Source organism: Falco biarmicus, chromosome 6 (assembly GCF_023638135.1).
Source record: "Falco biarmicus isolate bFalBia1 chromosome 6, bFalBia1.pri, whole genome shotgun sequence".
Taxonomy (NCBI): domain Eukaryota; kingdom Metazoa; phylum Chordata; class Aves; order Falconiformes; family Falconidae; genus Falco; species Falco biarmicus.
The window spans coordinates 40,701,220-40,724,723 of NC_079293.1; the positions used below are offsets into that span (position 1 = coordinate 40,701,220).

General features: G+C 35.0%; 1 protein-coding gene across 3 annotated transcripts in view; it reads right to left on the reverse strand.

Moving 5' to 3' along the window:
• The window catches only part of PACRG (parkin coregulated), a 251,223-nt gene that overhangs the window by 20,793 nt on the left and 206,926 nt on the right, over positions 1–23,504 (reverse strand). The window lies entirely within an intron of this gene.

Consider the following 23,504-nt stretch of genomic DNA (forward strand, 5'->3'; position numbering starts at 1 on the left):
TTTAATTACAAAAAATGAAGAGTTTTTCCCAAAGTTTAATTAATTTATTATTTTTTGAAACAACAACAAAAAAATCCTGTTACCATCTTAAAAACACCTAACAAAATATACCTGGAATGTTTGGAATTATAATATAAACTCTAAAGAATAATTTATAAAGTACCATTAAAAGTCCAATACTCACTTCAAGGTTTATTGACCTAGCAGGAAAGAAGTGTTATTTGAATCTTAAAATCGCTAGCACAGTTTGGTTTCAGGAAAAACAGGAGTAGTAAGGTGAGGGAAAAATGAACTTTTCAGACCTCTAGATCTTGACCTCAATGAGTAGTATGGGACAGAGCCCACCATTTTATATTATGAGCTTTCAGTGCTGGAGATAGTTCCCTGGAGCTGTTTCATTTATAATACTGCCATTAGACCAGTTTCACCACAGCCCATGTGAACACGGAAATGACAAGGCCATGGTCTTTAGGGATGTCTATGAATATTAAAGAGATGCATCCACTTTTGTTCAGGAAGATGAAGTAAATTACTAAGGAAGAGGTGTTTCCTAGTCCTACTATCTAGAGGTCAAATTCACCTCATTAATATATGCATGTCCTCTATTGTAATTAATGGAGGTTCAAATAGGTCTACAAACAGAATCTAAGAAAAGACATCTACCATTTTAAACAACAATAACATTAGTATAATGTTTGTAATGCTAAATACCGAGTAGTACTGGTTGGGGTCTTTTTTTGTTTGGTACCCATCATTGCTTCATGCTGAACTGGTTAAATGCAATATCTCTCTGTGAATGAGGAAATGAAAAGTGTACTGTCAGCATGTTAGATGTAATTTAATTTAGCATGTATGCTAGAAATGAAATCTCATTTCTTCTTCCAAATTTGTAGATCATAGGTTGCATTAAGTAGAGCCTAACTGCCATATAATGTCTGGATTTTGTACCATTACATCTCAATAACTTCTACTTCTGATTTCATCATTATAGCATATCCTCCAACATTTTTAAAACGTTTTCCTGATGATTGCTATCTTTTTAACATACTCTTTCATAACTTCCATATTTCTGAATCCCATGATTGATTAGAATATGGATTAGAACAAATAAAATATATAACTTTTGTTGGCCCCAAACAACTGACCAAATAAAAATACAGAAAAGATGAAACCCCAAACTTAAACCCATGTATATAAGGCCCTGAGCATCAGTGAACTTTGCCTGCCTACCGTATTTCCAAATTGGGCTCCAGTAAAACACCGAATCCACCTGGGAATTTTTCTGATAAATATGCTAACATTCAAGTGCATCACTTATAAATAGGACCCCATGATAATATTTTTTTTCTACTCTCTTTCAGATGTATAGTTAGTATAATTTGATAATTATCTCAGTGATTATTTACTTTATGGCTTGCTAGCTATGGTAGCAAGTTCCCATTTATGTCTGAACTAGCATGTACATAAATTTTTCAGTGAGCTACACTACCTTGGAAATATAGTTTGAAATATATTTTCAAATGACAAACTAATAATTAACATATAAGAAGTCCACATGGGTACAGTACATGGTGTCAGTTATTTAGAATTTTTTTTTTTGGCTTTTTACTATTTAGAAGCTGATCAGTTGAGCTATGGATTATCAACTTTTACAGTCCTTAGTAATATTAATACCAGACTTTTACCTATATATAATGTTTCTAGGATTGTTTGCAATAGCATAAAAGAAAACAAGGTGCAGAAAAAACCCCTTCAAACAAGAAGCCAAATAAGGCACAGGATGTTCTCTAAAATCAGTCAGCCCAAGAAAAAAATAATCTTTAAGTATTTTTCTCTTTCCACGCAAGCTTTGGAGGTTAATAAAACATATAAAATTGAATCAGCAGCAAGATTGCTCAACTAACCCTTAAGTTGTCCAAAAGACGTAAGATAAAGATCATCTAAGCTCATTCTGCAACCACAGTCACCCACATGATGAAATCAGCGGCCCGTACAAAACGTTAAATCAGCTTCTGTATGAAGGGAGAGCAGGTTTCAACAATTTTATCAGGAAACTTTTAGACTTTAAAGTAGGTATGAAAGCAAAGAAAAGAGAAGAAATACAAGTAGCATGGTGACTTGACACACTAATGGGCTTTTCAACCCAACAGATGAGAGCTGGAAGTCGAAGTTAAAGTATAAATGAAATATGTTTCCTGTTGTCATTTGTTCACCATACAAAATCACCATGTAATTTTCTCTGGTTAATTGTGATTGGCAACTATATTCAAATAGTCTGAAACTGTACTAGAAGCTGTGTAAAATGCAAAAGCTACAACATTCATGTAGAAAAAGTATGCATGATACTTCTTCATTTATCTCCTTTCCACAGTAAACATTTTATTTTTCCAAGAACTGAAATCACCCACAAAACAAGAAATGACAGTAACAAGGACAAACAGTCCCTCCTTCCCCACAAATAGTAAAATGAAAGAGCAGAAAGAGGATTGGAAGGAAATGCTGTATGATGGTTCTTCTCGAAGTTATCAGGAAGCGTGAAGATTATGTACATACAAGAGAATACAGAATCAGATTTCATTTAAACACAACTGATGTAAATTTCAGCTAATTAAGATGATTATTATGATGTCAGTAGATAAATCTCTTTCTTTGCTGCTTGCAGTGGCCTTCTGCCACTAACTTCATTCTCAATTTATTTTTTGCAGGAAACCAGTAAGCCCATTTATGCAAATAAGCCTAAGGACGTGGGCAGATAGAAACTACCTTTTTGATGGCTGATATTGCAGATTACATATGCATTCGTTTCTGACAATCTTGATCTTGCTTCCAGAGTGAATCCTGTCCACAGGAAGAATTGTACAAAGCACATAACCATTTGCAGTTTAGGAAAAACAATGTCGCTGCCTGAGCCTTCTTCCCATAAAAAGGCTTAAGAAATGTAGAACTAGGTAAGTAAGATAAGACATTAATTACCAGGGACAACATAAATTCCATGTTTTCCCAGTGGGGTAGACTTGCGAGTAGTTTATCTTTCCATTCCTGGTGTCTTCCTGCAACTTCATCCAGCAATAATGGAGAATTACAGACTTTAGTCAGTGCAGAACTATCAGCCTGGCATCAGAAAGGCTCCTCTGTTGACTTTTCTATCCATTCCCAATTTGCCGATCTATCTGAAGATTTATTTGAACTCTTTTCTACTTGGCAAAATTACAGGCTCATTTCTCATTCTGAAAAGACTCACTTGCTCTCAGTACTGGGTAAATATCCAAAGTAAACCAAAATTTTGAGCTTCTTAAAGTTCACAGGCTACCAGTGCAAGCGCTGGCGCTTCCTGTCTGCAAACTTTTGCAGTCTTTAGTCAACAAAATGCAGATAAGCCGCAAGTTTTAGCAAATATTTTCATTAGACAACAGTTTAAGCGATTAAATCTGAAACAATGCATCAATAAGATGCATTGTTGTTTTTTTCCCACGTGAAGACAATTTGAATGATAAAAGAATGATTTGGTGCTACATAAGAGATAACATACTCATGCCCTCTTAAATCTTTGAATTCAAATTAAGGTCCAGGAGTCAAAACAGAAAGCAATCAAAATACTTGATTTTTAGACTGCAGGCCCCTACTTCAGAAATCAGTTAACATGTTTAAATACTTCCTAGTTTAGGAAATGTACTTCATTATGTGCTTAACTGTAAGCCAATGCTGATGTTAATTATTCAATGTTTACTTCAAATGATTATAAGCATTTGGCTAAATTCATTACCAGAAGAACCAATTTCCCAGGTCACTGCTGGAACATCCTCTATTGAAACCTCAGAAATACGTTGACAGACTGAAAATTAAATGTAAAGGATTTTAATAGTTCTTTTTTATTCAGGCTCATACTTGTTAATTTTTGCACACTTCTGTTATATACAAATAAATATATTAATGCACGGTGGCCTGAAATGGTGAATGGCATGAAATGCAATAGAATGGTGTGAATAATAGCAAAGTAAACAATGATGCTGTGGCTTGTTCAGGTTCGTTTTGTAAACAAGTCAGCCATGTGTTCAACAGCCAGGGAGACGCTGGGCTGGGTTATCACACATGGGTAACAGGCTGCATTCTTCGCATGCCACAGTGTCACATTCCTTACTGCTCTGGGCTGTAACCTGACTAGGTCCCAGCAAACAAGGCTTGATGGATTGTGCAACAGTAAAGTCACAGGATCCATTCTATGAATGTGTCTTCTGGGAGATACTGTTTCGGCTAATTGATTAGTCAAGAACTTTTGGGATGGGCTATGACCCTGGTCTCCAGGTTAGCAGAAACGTAAGTCCTAAAGGCTACTTAGCCCATGTTTTTCCCCTTTCCTTGTGAAGTCACTGAAACGTTTGTGTATTAGCTGGAAGATCCACATTAACTTTCTGTAAATCTTGTAAAACACTGCAACCCCAAATTCTGGATTCATCCCTAGTTTAAACAAGGAAAATGCAAATATGAGAAGTCTTTCCTGTTCTTGGCTGTGAACAGAAATGCAAGAACTCTAAAGTCAGATCCTCCTACTGCTCATGTTCAGAGATACACAGGGAAATTAGAGATTTTTTCATTAGCAGAGTTTCAGTCGAAATTCTTTCTGAATTGAGAAGTAATATTAAAGATATTAAACCAACACTGAATAAGAAAACAGATACTTTAGTGCTTCTTTCTGGCTAGAAAGTATTTTGCATATTGTAAGACATTTTTAAAAACAGATTTGTATTTTTACTAGTAAGGAAAGACCGAAGTCTGACTCCACAACACTTTACAAAATAAGTGATTCTACTGAGTTAGCTGAAACGTCATCTATGAATAAATATTTATGCAATTAGACGTGTTAATTTTGTACAAGGCAATGCTCTAACCTGAGGCAGAAAAGATGAAATCACAGGATTGCCTTTAAACAAACCGAACATAATAAATAAATTTGAAATAAATAAATAAATTTGAAATAAATAAATAAATTTGAAAAGCAGAAAAATTTTAATAAATGCACTTTACACACACAGTGATGTGTGAATTAATTTCCATAGACTTTTACACTTTAATATTATTCTGAGGAATGAAAATAAGTTATGATTTAAAATTTGTGACAAACTTTTGACACAAAACTTGCATTAAATCAAGAAGGAACAGTGTATATCTCAGTCCTTTCAAGTCCTCACTTTTACCTTCACAACTTAGGTATTTTCAGTCATACTTTTTTAAAAGCTTAAAAATTTCTAGCAGCTTTTGGAATTCCAGGCATAGATATTCTATTTAGAGTTAGATTGTATATCCACATTTTAAATATTCATACCATCTTGAGCACATCACTATATGAAATGATTCATTACTTTCCTGATACTGAGCCAAGGAAACAGGTTGGTTTGTATTTATAGAAGATACTCTGTACAGAAAGGAAATTTAAGGAAAACTGAAGATACTAAATAAACATAGCACTTAAAATTCTGTTGTACAAGTTTCAGTTTGAACTCCTCTATAAGAATTATTGCAAGGGGATGCTTGGTCCAGAAAGTCTCTATTGTCCTATTATCTTCTTATTTTATGGCTTTTTAAAAAATCCTTGACCTTTAAAAAATTAAAAAGCTATTGAAGTAATGTTTTATTTTAAAAATCGTACCATATGGAGAATGACATTTCTGCCAGGACTATATAGCATTTTTTGATGGAAATTTCAAAAATATTTATTGTTCAGATAATATTTTTTAATGTAAATATAAGCATGGAAGTTTTCTGTTAGTCAATTAATCCTTTATTACTTTTTCAATCAAAAATGCCAAATGAGAAAAAGTTACAGAAGTTTCAATGACTACAAAATAGCTTTCTTTGGAAGACATTATTTAGGCAAAAAAGTTCATTTTCTGTTCAGCCCTAATGCTGAGCAAATTTCTAAGCTCTGATTTGCAAACATTTTTATATATATGCAAAACTTTACTCACACAGTGAGTCCAACCAAAAGGCAGGGAACTACACACAAGGTAAACTTATGCATATCTCTTTATGTGTTTGCAGACTCAAGGAGTTACTGTAGAAATTGGTCATACAGTGATGATAAATAATGTAGGTATTAAAAATATTATTAAAATTTTAATGTAGAGCATGGCATGAACTACAGTAGATGTGCTATAATGCATGTAAAGCAGATAAACCCCAGCTGATTTAAAGTTTTCCTTCTTTTGAGAAAGCTGAAAAGATATTATCTCTTCCTCATGAGCAGGCTGTTACAAAAAAACCAGGGAAAGCTAAAACTGTGTTGACATAGTATAAGCTACAGATTCCTGAACTGTGGCAGAAAACTTACTGTCATTTTTATTTCCTTAGAAATCATAACATAAGAGGAAAAATACTTTACCCTTACCTTCAAAGGTACATTTAACATTTTGCTTTCTGTTTTGTCTTATTCTCATTTCTGTGTTGTCAGAAATAGTAGTGGATATCCTTCTCCTGTCTGCCAACCTCACCTAAAAATATTTGTTTGTAACATACCAGCACATAAACTCATCCTGAAACTTTTGTGGAAAATGTATTATTGAATGCTTTATTCTAGAATTTTAGCTTTAGAATTAAGTATTAATTATTTTAAGCATGTGTTGAAGCTTTGTGTTCCATCATAGTTAAATAATACATTTGCACAGTAGAGATTTCTAAATTAATAAAAAAACCCAACAACAAAACCAAACTCTAATCAGACTTAGTAATCTAACCAATACCAATGCCAGGAACTCTGAGATTTTTACAGGTGACAGATAATAGAGCATGACATTGATTTTGAGCTAGATAGCTCTGTATACTCACTTTTTGAGCAAGAATGTTTAAAGCTCACCCAGATCTGAATTCTATCATGAAATCTCCCACATTTTCAAAATGTGCAGAGGGAGCTGGTATGTCAATTCCGAATGTCTTTTTCGTTTGGGTTAATAAATTATACAGAAACTACTTCATTTTTGACTAAACTGTATCATGCTGAATTGTTATACAAACATAATCAATGGATTACCAGAAGACAGTATCACAGCAAAAAAGCCTTCTGTATAGTAACGTAAGTAACATGTCAGTAAAGTAAAAAAGATACAGGAGTTATATTAGGGCACAGGAGTTATTTTAGTGATCCACATAACCTCATATAAGAAGAACAATAAAATTTTAAGAAATTAGAATATAAAATGAAAAAAAAAGTCTTCCTAGAATTTAGGACATTTTAGGTCAAATCCAGCCCTAGAACAAACATAATTTCAGACATTTCAGTTTCGTCACAGTTCAACCAGTGTCTACTGGCTGAAATTACCCCTTCTGTCTTCCAGTTGCTGATAACTTTTTGCCTTGTTATAAACATTCCAAAATTGTCCTCCAGGGAAATGTGTGTGTATCGGAGTGCAGGGAAATCAGTGCCAACAAATAAAAGTTTTTTCTACCACACAGAAGTTTTTTCTACACTATTCTTAGGTTTCTGAATAATTTTGTGAAATCTAGAATCTCCTTTAAATTACCAGACCTGGATTTTACACCAAATTATATTAATTCTTAGCATTTTCACTCATTTGAATTTGATTTGCACATTGTTAAAGTCACTGGAAGGCAATCACAAAGGCTAACATTAGCCTGAGGTTAGTCTCTTAGTCTCCTCAACATTTATAGTACACGAAGAGATTAGATTCCTCCTGAGGTGAATCAAAATGCTTAAAATTAGGTCCTCATTTGGAACTGACTTCTAGAGAAGCTTTCTTCTCATGAATGAGTAGAGAGAGGAATGAGTAGAGAGAGATCTAATGGAAACAACCCTCCTTAGCCCAACTGCTAACCTTTTGTCACACTTTGATTATTCTTCTTCCTCCTTTCCCTGATAAAATCATCTCCTATTCTGGATGCATATTAATTTCATGTTAGGCAGGATTTCCTTTTTTTTTTTTTTTTTTTTTGTAATTGTCCAATGCTAAAAAATCCAGTACTTAGTTATTTTATATTTTGGGGCCCTAGATGTAGCTGAACACGAGCTGTTATTCTTCCATGGGTCCCAGAAGCATTCCTTCCTGTCACCTTCTCTACACATCTCAGATATTTGTAGGCTGACTCAGCTCACAAACCCAGAAGAAATACCAATCATTCTTTTTTGTTGGTAGATTCAATTTCTGCCAAAATACTTAACTGAATCAGCTCTCTTAGGGGTGAGCTGAAAGAAGCAGCAGGACCCCCTGGACAGGAGGGAAGGTGAGAAAGTGGCTGACTTTTTCAGCAGTGGCAAAATACTATAGCCGCGCTGTCACTGCGGTCAGGGAATCTATTCCAGCTGCTGGAATAGACCCTGTGACTTTGGTTAAGAAGTTATGTAAAGTTACCAGCCCTGAAGACTGATCATTGCTCTGTCTATCCTCTCAGATTCTCCATATTTCTTTTGACCACCCCATATATAAGATTGGTAAGATAAGCAAAAGTAAATTTAATGAGGAAACCTTTTTTCGAGAGAAGGTAGTAATCTGGAATATTTGTTATCTTAATATACTTAAGGTAAATTATAGTTAACTGCTGAAAGGTGAAAATGATTCAGGTAGCACATCACAAATTTTGTGAGAGACAGCTCTTACAGTGGTTTTTGGGTTTTGGTTGGGGTTTTTTTAAGCAAAATATTATATTAGGGTATGTATTGAATCTCTGGTAGCCCCAGCTTCAATGTGTTCCTTCCCCCTATTCCTCCCTCCCAATCATTTAGATACTGGCACCAGGACTGACCTCAGCCTGTGAGAATTAACAAATATACGCCCTGATGCAGGACAATTCTACTGCTGTTTATAGCAGTCTATAGTATTAGCGGATCTTTAAAAATTCTATTCCTAACAAAAAGTAAGAAGTATATCTGCAGTACAGATACAACAGTCATAGCTGCTGCTGTGCCACATTGCCCTGAAGAAATTTATTGGGTCACACAAATAGGAATGGTTATAGTCTTTCTTGCACTTCCCAAAAATCTGCCTTAATAAAAATCAATAGGTTTTCTGGTAATGAAATTGATACAGGTGAGCAAGGCATTAATTTCCTGAATATATATTTTTTCAGCCTTCCTTGTTCCAAGATACTATAAGAGCAATAGTGTGTTGCTTGTGAATTGCAAGGACGGCATAGAAAAAAGGAGAAAAAAATATGTACTTCTCATTGCTGTGAGTAAAAATTACAGTAAAGTACTAATTTATGGAAGAATAAACATGTTTGTCTCTTTATCATTCTTTTCAAACTCATTCTATTCTGGGCATTTTTGTCAGATCTTCCTGTTTTCCTTGTGGGGTCCGTCTGCCCCTCCTCCCCCACAAATTTCTAGTCAGGAAACCTCTGGTTTGCTTAAGACAGGATTAACACCTAAATTTCATCTATAGTGAAAAATCAGAGAGGTATTTTACTCTTATGTCTAACTGCATCTTAAAAAATGTATTTACTGATTCCAAAAACAATGTATGTTGGAAATATCTTAATTGATATTGGAAATATCTTAATACAAATTGTCAAAACATGATCATTTAACCCCCCTCATATGTGTGGACAGAAGAAGTAAAATGTCACATTTTACATATTGATGAAAAATAAAATAGATAGAAATCACTTGGTACAGTAGTACTTATTAAATGTAAAGACATTAAGCAACGAGACTGTCAATTAACTAATAACTAATGAACTGTTATCATCTTCTTCCTTATGAAGACAACAGTATGCTCACCTGGTCCCTTTTTAATAATTGAATATGAGCTGGTTTAAATGTCAATGCTTTTAAAATAGGTTTGGTAATGTCAATAAGTGAGTATTCTCCTGCCTTGTTCTACTGCTGTCCAACTCACCACAATCGTGCTGTGCTTCATTAGCTTCCATTTTATTACAGAAGAAGTTGAAATTTATCATGAGCACATATTAAATGGTGTGACTTCAGCTTCCTGCAATGGGCCAAGTACTGATTAAAAAATGTGCCTGCAACCTTCTGGCCAGTTGGAGGGATGCCACTAATATTTGAAAAATAATGGTCTTGGGTGACACATTGTTATGATGGTGTGGAGTGGTGTATCAGTCATTTATTCCCTGGGGTAGGAATTGCATATGGGGAACTAAAGTAATTTGTAAGTCTAACTTGTCTCATACTAACCAACTGGCTTCACTTCCCTTTCCGGGGAAAAAAAAAATAATAATCAGCGTTGATTTGGCCAAAGTGAATCTTCTCCATTTAAGGAAGAATAAGTCTGGATCTTGTGTCCTTATGCAAATTCAGAGGGGTTGGATTTGCCTTAAAGGAAAGTGTGGATATAAGACCAGAAAGACAGAAGAAGTTATTCTATCATTATTTCACTTTCCATTTTAATTTGCCTTTGACTAAAGGAAAAAAAAAAAGAAGAATAAAATAATGAAAGTAATGAATGAAATAAAATTCTGTTCTTGGAGTTAATTCATATATGTAGCTTTATATGTAGTCTTTTATGGTGACACCATTCAGACTTGCATCATACTTCCAAGTGAGTAAAGGATAGTTATTAATGTGTATGTTGTATTGTCACACAGATGATGATGATGATGATAACAACAAAAATATTAGCATAGAAGTTCTCTGAAATTTCTACACAAGAAATCTACAGTCTGTCATGAACTTCATATTGGAATTCTACATATGAAAGAATGGAAAATTGGTTGAGCCACTGTTTACTCAAAACATTTGAAAGAATAAGTCTACACAATATAATCACTGAATAAATCACAGTTTCAGCAAAAAAGTTAGCATTAGCCTAAGAGTTCATGTTTCCCTGCAGTACAGCCAAGAGCAGAACCAATGTTCTTCAAAAATACAGCTCATTCATAAGTTAAATGTGTGAATGACAAACCAAAACAAAAACCAAACAATATTTGATGGAAGAGTAGAGCAGTATAAAACATAAGTGGTTTGACCAGTAAAAAATAAACCAGACATAATTATTTTATGAAAGTACGCGTCCACCTACAGAGAAGATGAATGGAACTGATTAGGGATGCTTAATCAAAAAACCCCACAAACAACCCCCTCCCAATAATTTCCTAGAACCATTTTGCAGTCTTCTTCCATAGAAATCATGTATATACTGAACAAAAGGTGATATATCATATCTTACTTAAGGGTGTTACAGAAATGAATTAACGTTAGAGGTTACATTAGTGTTGGAATGGATTTAGATTTTGTTAGAAATTGAGCTTTTTGTGGGTTAATGGAGCAGGAAAAGCAGTGATCACAGTAGTAGGTCCTCATTCTCATAAGCTACTATATAATTTTGAAAATAAATAATGTGCATTGTTTCTAAACATGTAAGAAAATAGATTTACTACATTGAATATTCTCTTATGTATTAAAAGCAAATACAAGAAAGGAAATAATTAGAGTAAAAACCACAGTCAGTGAAGAAGAGGGTGGATAGATTGTAGAAAACAAAATTTTAGAAGGGACAAAGCAAAACCAATCTCATTGTCCCAAAGCTTACTAACATGGTGTCGTTTTCATCTTACTGACTAACAGAATTGCAACATACTAACTTCATTATAATCTTCGATCTTGACAATAATCCTTTCAGTTCTAGTCTCCTTGACAGAAATTGCTCCTTCTCAACCCAACTCAAAACGCAGCTGCTGTCATCTTCTTAGCCCGGAGCTCTGATGCAAACCAACCAGCCCTCTTTAGACACCTTTCTGGATTACCATTTTCCACTGTATCACATCCAGATTTCTGCTTCCATATCTCTCACTCCCTTTTCTACTTACCCCTTCACTACTTATCAACCTACTCTAATTTGCATACTACTCACCCTATCAATCAGCCTTGAACATGTTTTATCCTTACAACCAGCTTTGTATCAAATGGAACATATCATCAAAGTTCTTTAATAGGAAAAGCAAACAGAGGTAACAGAAGGAGTGCTCAAAATCCTCTGCAGTATGAGCTAGCAAAAATGTCTTATCAACACCTCTATTAGTTCTAGTTCAGTTTCCCTACAGCAGCTACTAAACTAACAGTAGAAAGTACTGATGTGTGTCAGCTCTGTCTAAAAATCTGTGAAAATCTTGGCCAAAGAATATTGACTTAAATAATAATTCAATCTCAGTGTAGTAAGGTGTTTTGGCAAGGAGCAGCAGCTAAAATTTTGCAAAATGAATGAGTCCGTGGAAGATATACATGCAAATCCATCTTCATCCCTCCTAGTTTTGCTTATATGAGCTCAGTTGAGCCAGAAGGCTCCTAAGAGGTGCTTTCTTTATATCCGAGAGACAGAAAAGGAAGTGCCCCACTCCCATTAAAGCTGGGGAAGGGGAGGGCTCACATTAACCTACAGCTGCAGTCACAGAGATCACCAGTTTCTTCAGAATGCTCTCTACTGCTGGAAATGAATTTGTTTTTATTTATATTGTTACCTTATGTCCTGCCAACATCTATATCCTTCTTTAGCCATATCTATCCCACTACCATTAATGAACAGACTGGGGGAATGATGGCGAAAATTAGTATGGAGCAGTGCAGAAGACTTCAAACCTATGGAGAACTGAACGCTAACCTTTCTATACAAGAAGGATGCTCCTATTTCCCCGTACACAGTCACTGCTTGAAAAGCTGTGTGAATGGCTCTATAGCTACATACAAGTTCAGGGAGAGTTCTGCAATGCATGAAAAATTGTTCAAATACGTGAAAGTCATGGGTTTGAATTAAAAAACCCCTGCAGCTCCACACTTTCTTTGGACAAAGGGAAAGACTATGGAGGGGAATGTGGAACCTACAGAAAAGCAATTTCTTTCCTAACATAGGTAAAAATTAACCTCCTTAGTAAATAGACACCAAGAGAAATGTCAAATAGAAAAGTTATTTTTATTGTTTGTTAAATCTAGCAATTTTGAGCAGCAGTCTGACTGAAATACCTCAAAATAGTTAAATCTCAAATGCTGATTTCTCACAGTTATCATGCCCCAAATTGGTTTCATTTCAGCTGCTCATTTTTTGATGAAATGCATTAAAAATGGGGTTCAGATTGGCTTCAGCTGAAGAGTAGAACAGAGGAAATTCTGTATATGCTAGTTACATAGCTATCAGAACCTACATTAGGCTATTTTAAGCTCTTTAACTACCAACCGATTCTACTTACTCAGCTTTACATTCTAGTATTAGTTTATGCTGCTGCTGACCTTCACAATCAAGGAAATCAAACGACCACAGGTATTAAGTATGCAAAGGTTTATACCATATCTGAGCCAGTGAAAATATCTATATAAGAACAACAGCTTTGTTGTGTCTTTGTTTGAAAACCACAAATAAGACCTATAAATAACAATGCTTTTGTTCAAGACTCTCAAAGTGCTTAAGGAGTAGTTAATTATTATAGATGATAAGAAATACCACAGATAGATAGATAGAAGACTTACCCTGCTAATGCTAAAATATTTTTATTTGGAATGCTCATAGATTATATGTTTGCTTGTATTGCTGACAGGAAATATGTCATTAGTTTCATTTTATGGACAAGAAAACAGAGCACAAGAAGCTTTGGTAGAGCCAAGTTAAAACCCATTTAGGATCCTGAACTGACCCTAATCACAGTCATTTTGAAAGCTCTTACATTAAAGATACTGACAGACATTTGAGGAGGAAAAAAGAATTTTGTATCAGGACAATTGTTAGGTCAGGTGCGAAAGGCAGCTTATCATGTTTGAAAAAAGAATGTAGAGATGTTAAACAACATACTAGAGGAAATCTTGGATGCTGACACAACAGAATTTTATAAATAAAATAATACTTCTTCAGCAGACAGTGGTTAAATTTTTCTCAGCAAGGCAACCATAAATTCAAGAAGATTGGAAATATGCAAACCAAGTAATTTCATTGCTTTTCCATTTTAAAGGTAGATTTTCCCCCTGTTAGATTCTCTTTTTCCCTTTCCTGGGGTAAACCAGTGTAGACTGGTTCAATTAGGTTCATAAATAATCTCAATCCCAGAATTTCTGCTCTTCAGTGAAGTTGATGATTTGATTGCAGGCAGCCCAGACCTCAAGTGGTTGTTCCCTTCTACCGTCCTAGCAAAGACTTCAGGAGTTCCTGACTGTGTTAAATAAAAATGTAACATGCTGCTTACTGGAGATTCGGTGGAGTTATAAACACTGCAGCAGGTATGACCTTGTAGCAGATTACTGCTATGGGTTTTGTTTGCCTTTTTCTCATAGTACCCCAGTATTACTGTGATACCCTGAATTCAGACTGCAAGTCTCCCATAGCCTAGCTTTTTCCAGACCAAAAATATTGCTATTAAAATAGTTTTTTTAATAGAAATGACTAGATGGTAGTTTTAATGATCAAACTTAATTCCATAACTGATATACAAATTGTAATAAAGGCCATATTGCAAAATAGGACAGCATTTTTTTTACTCCTTACAAGTCGCTCATGAATACTACTGGGCAGATATATTTCTGTTTATGCTGAGAATGAAATAAATTAATTTCACACTTAAAAGCACTTTAACTCCCTTAAATAGCACGTAAACATAAAGTCTTTCAATAGGTATATATTTTTAAATGTAGAAAAAATAATAACCCTGCTTAGCTTGCTGGCTTTGGCTATTAGATGTGAAAATCTTTTTTTACCGAAGGCATTGTAAATGGCACTGCCTGCACACAATGTCTAACTATCATGACACTTGTTCTAGTGATACTGTGTGTGGTATAAACACAAGTTTACAACAGATTTGTATTGATTTTTGCTATTGATTCTATCACTTGTCACTGCCTTGCACATATCATACCTAACTTCCATGCTTCAGGTGAAGCATGCTTGTTTTGCTCCCTGTTCCTCTTTTAACTACTATTATTTCTCTTTTCTTCATCTTAAGAATCAGCTGAAGTGTTTGAGCTGGCTATAGGCAATTGTTAAACACTGTCCAAGCTCAATCATTTTTTCAAACATATTTTTGTATTATGAAAAAAAAAAAAGGAAATATTTCTAGTCCGGTATGCATAGCATTCATGTGGAAGAGACAACTAGTTGTTGACTAAACTATCAACCACACAAGGCTCATTTCAGTTGCGATTTGCAATTACTCATTGAGTTCCCTTGAAATGTTAGTTTGGGTCTGAACTCATTTGAATATCAAAAGAAACAATTCCCTGTAATATCTGGACAAATCATCCTTTTTGCAGAGTGAATGGAAAAATAATTTTTAGCAGCCTGAAATACTTAATGTGTAATGAATGACATATTGGCACCAGAGTATGAGTTTTTAAAGTGCCACAGTTTATATGCCTTTTTTTAGATGTATTTAATTAAGTAAGTCTTTTTGAGACAGAAGAGCATTTAATCAGCAATACTGATTTTCTGCGTTTATAATTTTTTAACTGTAGGAAAATTCAGTACTACCTCACCTTCTAAAAAAGAATGATAAAATGCAGCCTAAGCAAGGAGAGCTAATTAGAACCTGAAGACGATGAATAAATGCTGCAGTGATTGTGCCCTACTAGTTCCTTCACAACACTTCTAATATTAGGAAATACTTCCACTGAGGCACTCACTGAGTTGCTAAGCACAATTCCAATCTGTAAACATTCTGCATACAGTAATTTGCATTAGTTCCACATAATGTACAGCAGCATTAATTGAGTGGATAGCGTCTGTACATCTGTTAGCTATTAGTTTTTAATTCATTAGATCTTTATCATTTACCTGAGCAGCCCATCAAGAACAGGAAAAGCAGACCTTGGCTCATGTCATCTGTAGGGTAGAACAGCCTGGAATATTAAATGCACTTGTGTATGTCCAGCTACTCTATATGAACAACGATCTCACAAATTTTGGTACAGGACTTTGAAATTGCTCTATCCTGTGAACTAAAAATTCAAAAATTATCTAGATGTAATCTGTGCAACTGCTGTGAAACAATGGTTTGGGAAATGCCATAAGAGCCAGTTCAAATTAACACGTGCTTAGGATCTCTCTGATATAAGTAACTGAACTGCATTCCTTCAGGTTGCCTTCACGTTTTGGTCCAATTCAGAGCTGACAAAAATTGCTGTTAGAACAATACGCCACACCTACAAAACTCGTTTGATTGCTGTGCTTATTTTTCTCTGATAAGTGTAAGTCATGGATTTAAATTTAACTGATATCGTTCCTTCTGGTTCAATATCGTCCTTTATTATATATCCATCTTGGTGGTAATGAAATTTAGAAGGAATGTAAAGACTTTATCCTGGTTTGAAAACATGCTGAAGCGTTATTTCACAAACAGTGCAACAAGTCGCACTCTATATTGCACTGTATATTGCACACATTAATTTCAAATCGTCTCTGCATTCTCCAGATTTGATGGCTAACTCCTTTGGCAAATAAGCTCACTGACCATCTCACAAGTGAGGATATCATAGACGCTTTTAAATATTTATACCAGTATTATTTGGGGATGAATTCTACTTACTTACCCTCATGGAAAGACTCTTCAGTCTTGTTGGAATCCCACTGACCTGAAAAGTTTTCCTAAACTACAAGGTCCTCTCAGACTGGGGAAGTTTCAGGATTGTCACTATACATCTTATTAAAACAGGTAATGATTGTGGGAAGAGGCTTTCAACAAAGAAAATGTATTTCATTAATAGAGCAGAAAATTAATGACTATTCATTCTTATGAATTTAGCAGAGCTAAATCTATGTTTGCACTGATATATCCTGTAAGGAGCCATATATCTTTGGTATATCTCTTGCCTACAGACAGGAAAACATATCCAAGTGGCACAATAACAGTTTCAGAGTATTTTACCCATACTCTGAAACTATGAAGAAATGGCTTACACACTAAAAATTTACAACTACACCTACAAAAATAATCATTCCAATTACCTGAATTCTTGGCCTGACATAATGGTATAGAAAGGAATATTTTTTACATACGCCAATATCACAGATGCCTACACAAACAAGCATGACTCCTCCCAGGACAGTGATGCTATCAATGACTTATCTGCATGGGTAGGCTTTACTCAGCCATGTAGTGCCAGACAGTTGATGGTACATAGTAGCTGCATGCAAATGAGCAGTGCATTTTAATTCACGATGAGTAATTTCTTGCAGGCAGAGGGGAACATTCCCAGAACTATATGTTCACTATATATTCTGATATAGTTCACGTTCTTTTGTATCACTGGTGCCTTTGGGAGGGATTGTGCAGTGTACAACGGAAAGTTTATGAAAATTAACTGAGCATCATTGCAATTCCACACTATGATTACATTTCAAAAAAAATGCAATTAATTATCTCCCAATTCAACTTTTTATGTTTGCAAGGTACATGAACAAAACAGTTGTCTATGCTACAAAGTTGGCAATTACGAATGTCCAGTTTGGTGGACACTGCAGTAACACTCAATACTTCACTGTGAAGCTGCGCATCTGTGAGCCAGGGTTCTTCCTGCAGCTTTTGGCACAGTTGTTATCTGAACACGTAGTCTTGTGTTTGAAGATGTCTCAGCAGACAGAAAAGAAAGTGGGAGGAAAGAGAGAAATAAGGAAGAAAAGGGCATGGAAGGCTGGCTATTACAAGGTAGTGATAGAGAAGATAGGTTGCATTTCTGAAAAGTAAAAACAGCAGCTAGGAATAGGAAATAATGAACAGAACTTTAAAAGATCATATGCCAGCTGATGCTTCAGTGATTTTCTCCATAGCAATGTGTTCTGAAGATTTTAAAGGCTGAAAGGCTAGCTGGCAGTAAAGATGAGACACAGTCCACTTCAGAGAGATCTTGGCTGATTTTATACATTGGATACTGTACATTTGAAAAGCTTTTTCCACTACTAAGTTATTGTTAGTCCTGGAGTCTGCACTTTTTTAAATCTCTGCAGTAGCTTTCAAAGCAAAGTGCAAGTTGATGGTTACACTCTGTGGCAAAATCCTACTTATTCCTTCATAGTTTAGAGGTTTGATCTTTGTTCATGGACTTCCTGTGATTAGTTTTCATATTTTGGTTTTAATGTGGTATATTGCAAGTACAATTCCAGTTATAATCAGGCTTAGCTATGCCTTGTTCATGACTAGAAAATGTCTCTGTCATCATTTCCTTCTCTGCAGAGCTTCTGGACTCTTGACTTTTCTGAGAGGACAAATAAATTTAGGACTTCTGCACAGAACCAGCTGAAAAGATATCAAAGTATAGTATAGGAATAGAACAAAGTCCTAGCCAGCTACACTGACTCCAGGCATGAGCAAGCAGAAATACGCCAACCCTGCCTGCCAACTTCAAAAAAGAAGCGTGACATTCAATCAGCTTCATCCCAAATAAATTCAGACCACTCAAATAAACACACCAGATCACAGTAAAGAACCTTTTGCTAAGGACGAGAAGCAGTAGGATAGAAAGAACCAAGATTTGACAAATTTACACTTAAGACTAGAATCCTTGGAAAAGCATATGTGGGGACTAAAGTCTCATTACTGTAAGCAATGCTACTTCTTATTATTCTTTATGTATTTTACTGGGGCTTCAGTTATGGTTCAGAATCTCCATTGAGTAAAGTCCTACAGACACAGGCAAAAGAATCATGCCTGTGTCAAAGAGCAAAACAGATAAGGTGGTGGACAGAAAGTAAAAGGCTAAATGTTCACCATGGATGCACATGTCTTTTAAATGTAAAAATAACTTCTGACAGTAGCGACAATGCTGATTCCTATCACAGTGTTACATTAATTGACTTTGAATTAATTTTTTGATAGATCACAACCAGTTTTTTCAAACTCTCATCATTATACAATTTACTTCAGCTTTGAATCTGATTTTAATTCTGTATCATGTTTTGCTGATCCAGTCTGGTCACGACTGAAATGCTGAATTTTAAAACTTAAGATGATTCTAATTTTTTAGACTATCCCAGAATCTATTGGATCATTTGGATTTTGTTGCGTTTGTTATTATTTTTAATTGTTTTGCATTATTGAGAGTCAGCTGCAGTAACAAAGCTCTTTGATCCTTATAGGTGCTAAGCTCCTACTGATGTCAGCAGGAGATCTGTGGGATTCACACTCCTCGGGTTTCACCCTAGTCTTTATTGGGTTGACAAATATAGCCAAAGCCTGTGGGAGGAGGAAACCTTTGCAAATTTCTGCAGTCTCAAATGTTACAGCAATGACAGTCTTTAGTAATTACAGAGCTAGCTTCTCTGAAGGAGATCAAAATTAAAATTGTGGGATTGTTATAAGCTGCATAAAGTTCAAATAAATTCCTTGGTAGTATAAAACCAAACCACTCCTATCAGCCTACAATGTTAACAGATATTATCTTTAGACCATCAATCAACAGAGAGATTTCACCACAATCTAACATAAAAGATATGTAAATGTTACCTTCTGCAGTTGTTCTCTAACACATTTAGCGTATTTTTTTCACCTTGCTGATCTCTTGGAGCCAAAAAGTAATTTAACCAAACAAAATCCATTTGCTCTTAAAGAAGAGATAAAGCAGATCTCAAGGAATATAAAATAAAATATATCAGACAATAATAGTTGCTGGCACTAGTTAGTTTCTGTTAATTAAACGGCTAGTGTACAGAACAAACCATAAACTAAGAACCTGTTCAATGTAACAGTATCAATTTTATGCCATGATTTCTACAAGGACTTGGGTTTTCAAGACACAGCAGACTGTATCATGGAGAATTTGTGGCCTTCCATTACTTTAATTTATGTTCCTTTATTTATGTAGTTATTATTAAAAATAATAGTATCATTTTGAGGAATAAATGCAGTAACTGTGACAATAACATACAGTATTCTCTCCTGTTTGGCATGACACTGGAGCTCCTTGGTTTTGCTCTTGCATGAAGCCTTAATTTCATATCACATCAAATCAACATATTGTATTTTTTTATTTTCTTGCTCTTAGTAAAAAAAAAAAAAAAGAAAGTTAAAATTACTAATAAAACTACCACCTCAATGCAGACATTGTATGTATTACTTTCTGGAGTCAGCTTTTTGATGGAAATGGCCGTGACCAAAAGTTTGGAACATGCTGTCATGTTCTAGGATCCTGCATAATGATGCTTAATGTTCTTCAGTTTTGACAGGACATCATAGTGTGAAGAACTACTAAAAATACATTCTGCTCCTTTCACAGGCATGGGCTTCAAACAAGCTCCATTCTTGATAACTGATAATTACTGGTAACATAAACAGTCCTCAGGAAAACATTTAAACTTTTTTTTTTTAACTTTTTAAAAACTTTTTTCTTTAAAACATACTTGCTGCTATGTTCCCTGCTAAAACAGTTTCTGTTATAACAATAGATTTTTTATCGTTCATCTTGGCTTTTTATAGGCAAAAACTTCCCCTTTTAGCATCTAAATAAGCAATCTTATATTGAAATATAATAGAAATACAGACAGAGAAGAGGCTATTCACTGGTTCAGATCTCCTCAGTAGCATAACTGCTCCTCTGCTATGTTTTTCCAAATTTTATCTCCTCTAGTTTTGGAAGTCCTAGGTGACTGTTCCTTCAAGAGATTTTTCTGCAAACTGGTGTATCAGAACATCAGAGAGTATTTCCCTAATTTCAGTCTGATGCATCCTTTTTGAAGTTTCATGCTTTCACTCATCATTATAGCTCCATGGAATCAATCCTCTTTCCTTGATAAGTATGGAATTTTTCTGAGCTCAGGTCTTGCCTTTTCAAAAGTATTCATATAGTCTTTCTTCATGTATTAGTTTCTCCAGCTTCTACAAATGTCTATTGCTTTCTTTAGGTGGCCTGCATTCAAAAACCTTGCATTTTTTCTGGTAACCTGAAGTCAAGAAATATTCCAAAAGTAGTGACACTAAATGCATACATGAGGGACTATGAATTTCTTAGCTATTTAGAGGCTTTTTCTACACAAGTGGAATGAGCAATTTTTGTGCTCTATAGTATGCTGAAAACTTATTTATTGTCCACCATCACCCCAGTTTGTTTTAATCATTGCTGGGTTTTAGACTATTCCCCACTGTCACTAAATGCAGAAAGGCAGCTGGATAGAAATGAAAACACGTAAAACTGCAACAACTTTCCTTCTGTCATCAAGTCTGAAGGGTGCTACTAGAGCTGAAAAATTAATACTACTACTTTGGGACTGTGTGTGAACAGAGTACCAGATGCATTACTTCAGCGCGTTTCCATAGCTGCTTCTATCGGCCAGTGTCTGATTAAGCTCTAACTGCAGTTATTGCTGCCTTTCCCAAGATGTGTGCAGGCACATAACAGCAGATATGCCAACTCCAAAATGTCACCTTTTTTACTACTGCCATGGTACAGTGATTGCTGTCAACAACGCAAAACAAAATTTGCACTCTGTGCTCGTTGGGGTAACTGATATGCACTGCAAACTTTAGTTGAAAATTAATATCTCACATCCTGAATTTCACTTTATTTACCACCCAGTATTGAATAAGTGATGTTTCTCTTCAATCCTAAGTGACAGCTTGCAAGGCACTATTTTTACGACTAAGGATCACCAATGTAAAAAAAGATTATTGGCTCCGGTCTATTGTACTTGTGTCAGAATTAGTCATCAACAAAACACGGAGACAGAAATGGAGCTACAGAATCACGTATCCAGAGAATTAGTTCTGCATCTGATCATCTGTGTGTTCTACAGGGCTACAGAGAATATGGCGTTTAGCTATGAACAGAAATCAAATTGGACAATGTAGTTGTGCTTTTTGCCCTAAAGAATGACATTGAGGCATAGCCTTGCTTCCAGTAAAACATCAAAATGTTAATTTCAGTGTGAAGCATCTTTAAAAAGAGCAACATACAATAATCAGTGGTATACACTGAAGGGGTGTAGCTTCATCAACATAAGAAAACACCAAGAAATGGTATGAGAAGCACAAATTAAAGATAGGAAGAGAAATTATAGCAGGTAAAGGAAACTATAAAAGTATTTCCAAAATAGTTCATAGATATTGAACTTAGGAAAACTGTTTCTGAATGGACTCTTTAATTCTGGATAATAGAATAAAACTATTTCAAACACAGCAATTAGAGTTGGTTAACCACAACTTTAATTTCCCAACATTGTAATAACTTCATCAGCAGAACAGGGTAACAAAGGAAGGTTAGGTTCTGGTTTTGTCAATATATTGGACTCTAGAAACTCAGTTTTGGTCATCCAGAAACAAGCTACATATTTATACTGAATTCACTGAACAGCTTCAGGTGAAACATTTTGGTATGACATAGAAATATGGCAAAATTAACGTCCCCTTTCTTCAAAGTAGCTCAGTAGCTAGGGTACCCTTCCCCAGGTCACGGAAGACCACTTCTGGTTCTCAATGAACTGTCCTTGAATCATCTGTGAATTTACACTGGCCACCTTTCAGGAGAGTTATTTTCAAGCAAGGGAAGCTCAGAATCTGGTGTTTAAGTAATTTGCCTGGATTTGCTACAAACACATCACTGAAGAGATTGCAGAATAGACTGAGAACAACACATTTTTCAGTGTAACCTTTAAGCTCAGATCACCTTCCTTTTCCATGTAACATGCTGGATTGGAATAATGGAGAGGACTGAGCCCAAGTTTCCATTCCATAATGAGCAGCAACTGTTAGAAAACAGTTTGGTAATGATAGCAATTCCTTGTGCCCCTTCTCTGGCAAGGATGCTTAGGAAAAGTCCATAGCTTCCATTACAGTGGTTTTGTTCATACTATTATACACTGAAATTAAACATGTTGAGCTGATTAAAACAAGTATCTAATTAATTTCTAGATACTTTTTCTTCCAAATTTTTTCATTTATTTATTGAGTCAAAAATATTTTTTTTACTTCTTTATTAATGACTGCTGCAGCTGTGTCAGATCTAGCCTGACATTATTTATTTGCTAATTAGTACAAAAATTCCTAATAAAGTAAATACTAATCTCATCAAGATTTTAACATATCTTTGAAAGCAGCAATTTAAATGTACTCTATTGTTCTTCAAACCAGTAACATTTAATTTTTAAAAGTTCAGAAGCCAGGGACTGTAGTTAAGCAATTGTTCACTCTACCAAAAAAAAATATTATAGCTGATGGTCCCAATACTGAGAGCATGTTTTTATTCAAGTGAACATACTCTATGTCTTCAACTTAAGCTTGTCTACAAGTGTTTGGAAAACACTCTTAAAAAATGAGTTTTCATTAGCTATTACATATATGACTACCTATATAAGAGGTTATTACTGGGATTACTTATCTTTTCAAACAATTTAATTCCAAATTGTTGGATTTGGTTGGTTGGTTGTTGGTTTGGGTTTTTTGTTGGTTTTTTTTGTATTTGGTTTTATTTTTTTTTTTTCCTGGGGAAGCAAAGATTTTCCCTCTACAAAGTTCCTGACTAGTATAGAAAGTGCCTGTAAAGATACCTCTTGTGAGTACAGCTAGCCTAGTCAAATTGGCTTCAACTTCTTCCTGTATTGAGCTAAAGAACGTGGAGACTTTCTGACAAAGAGTCTTTATAGAACAAT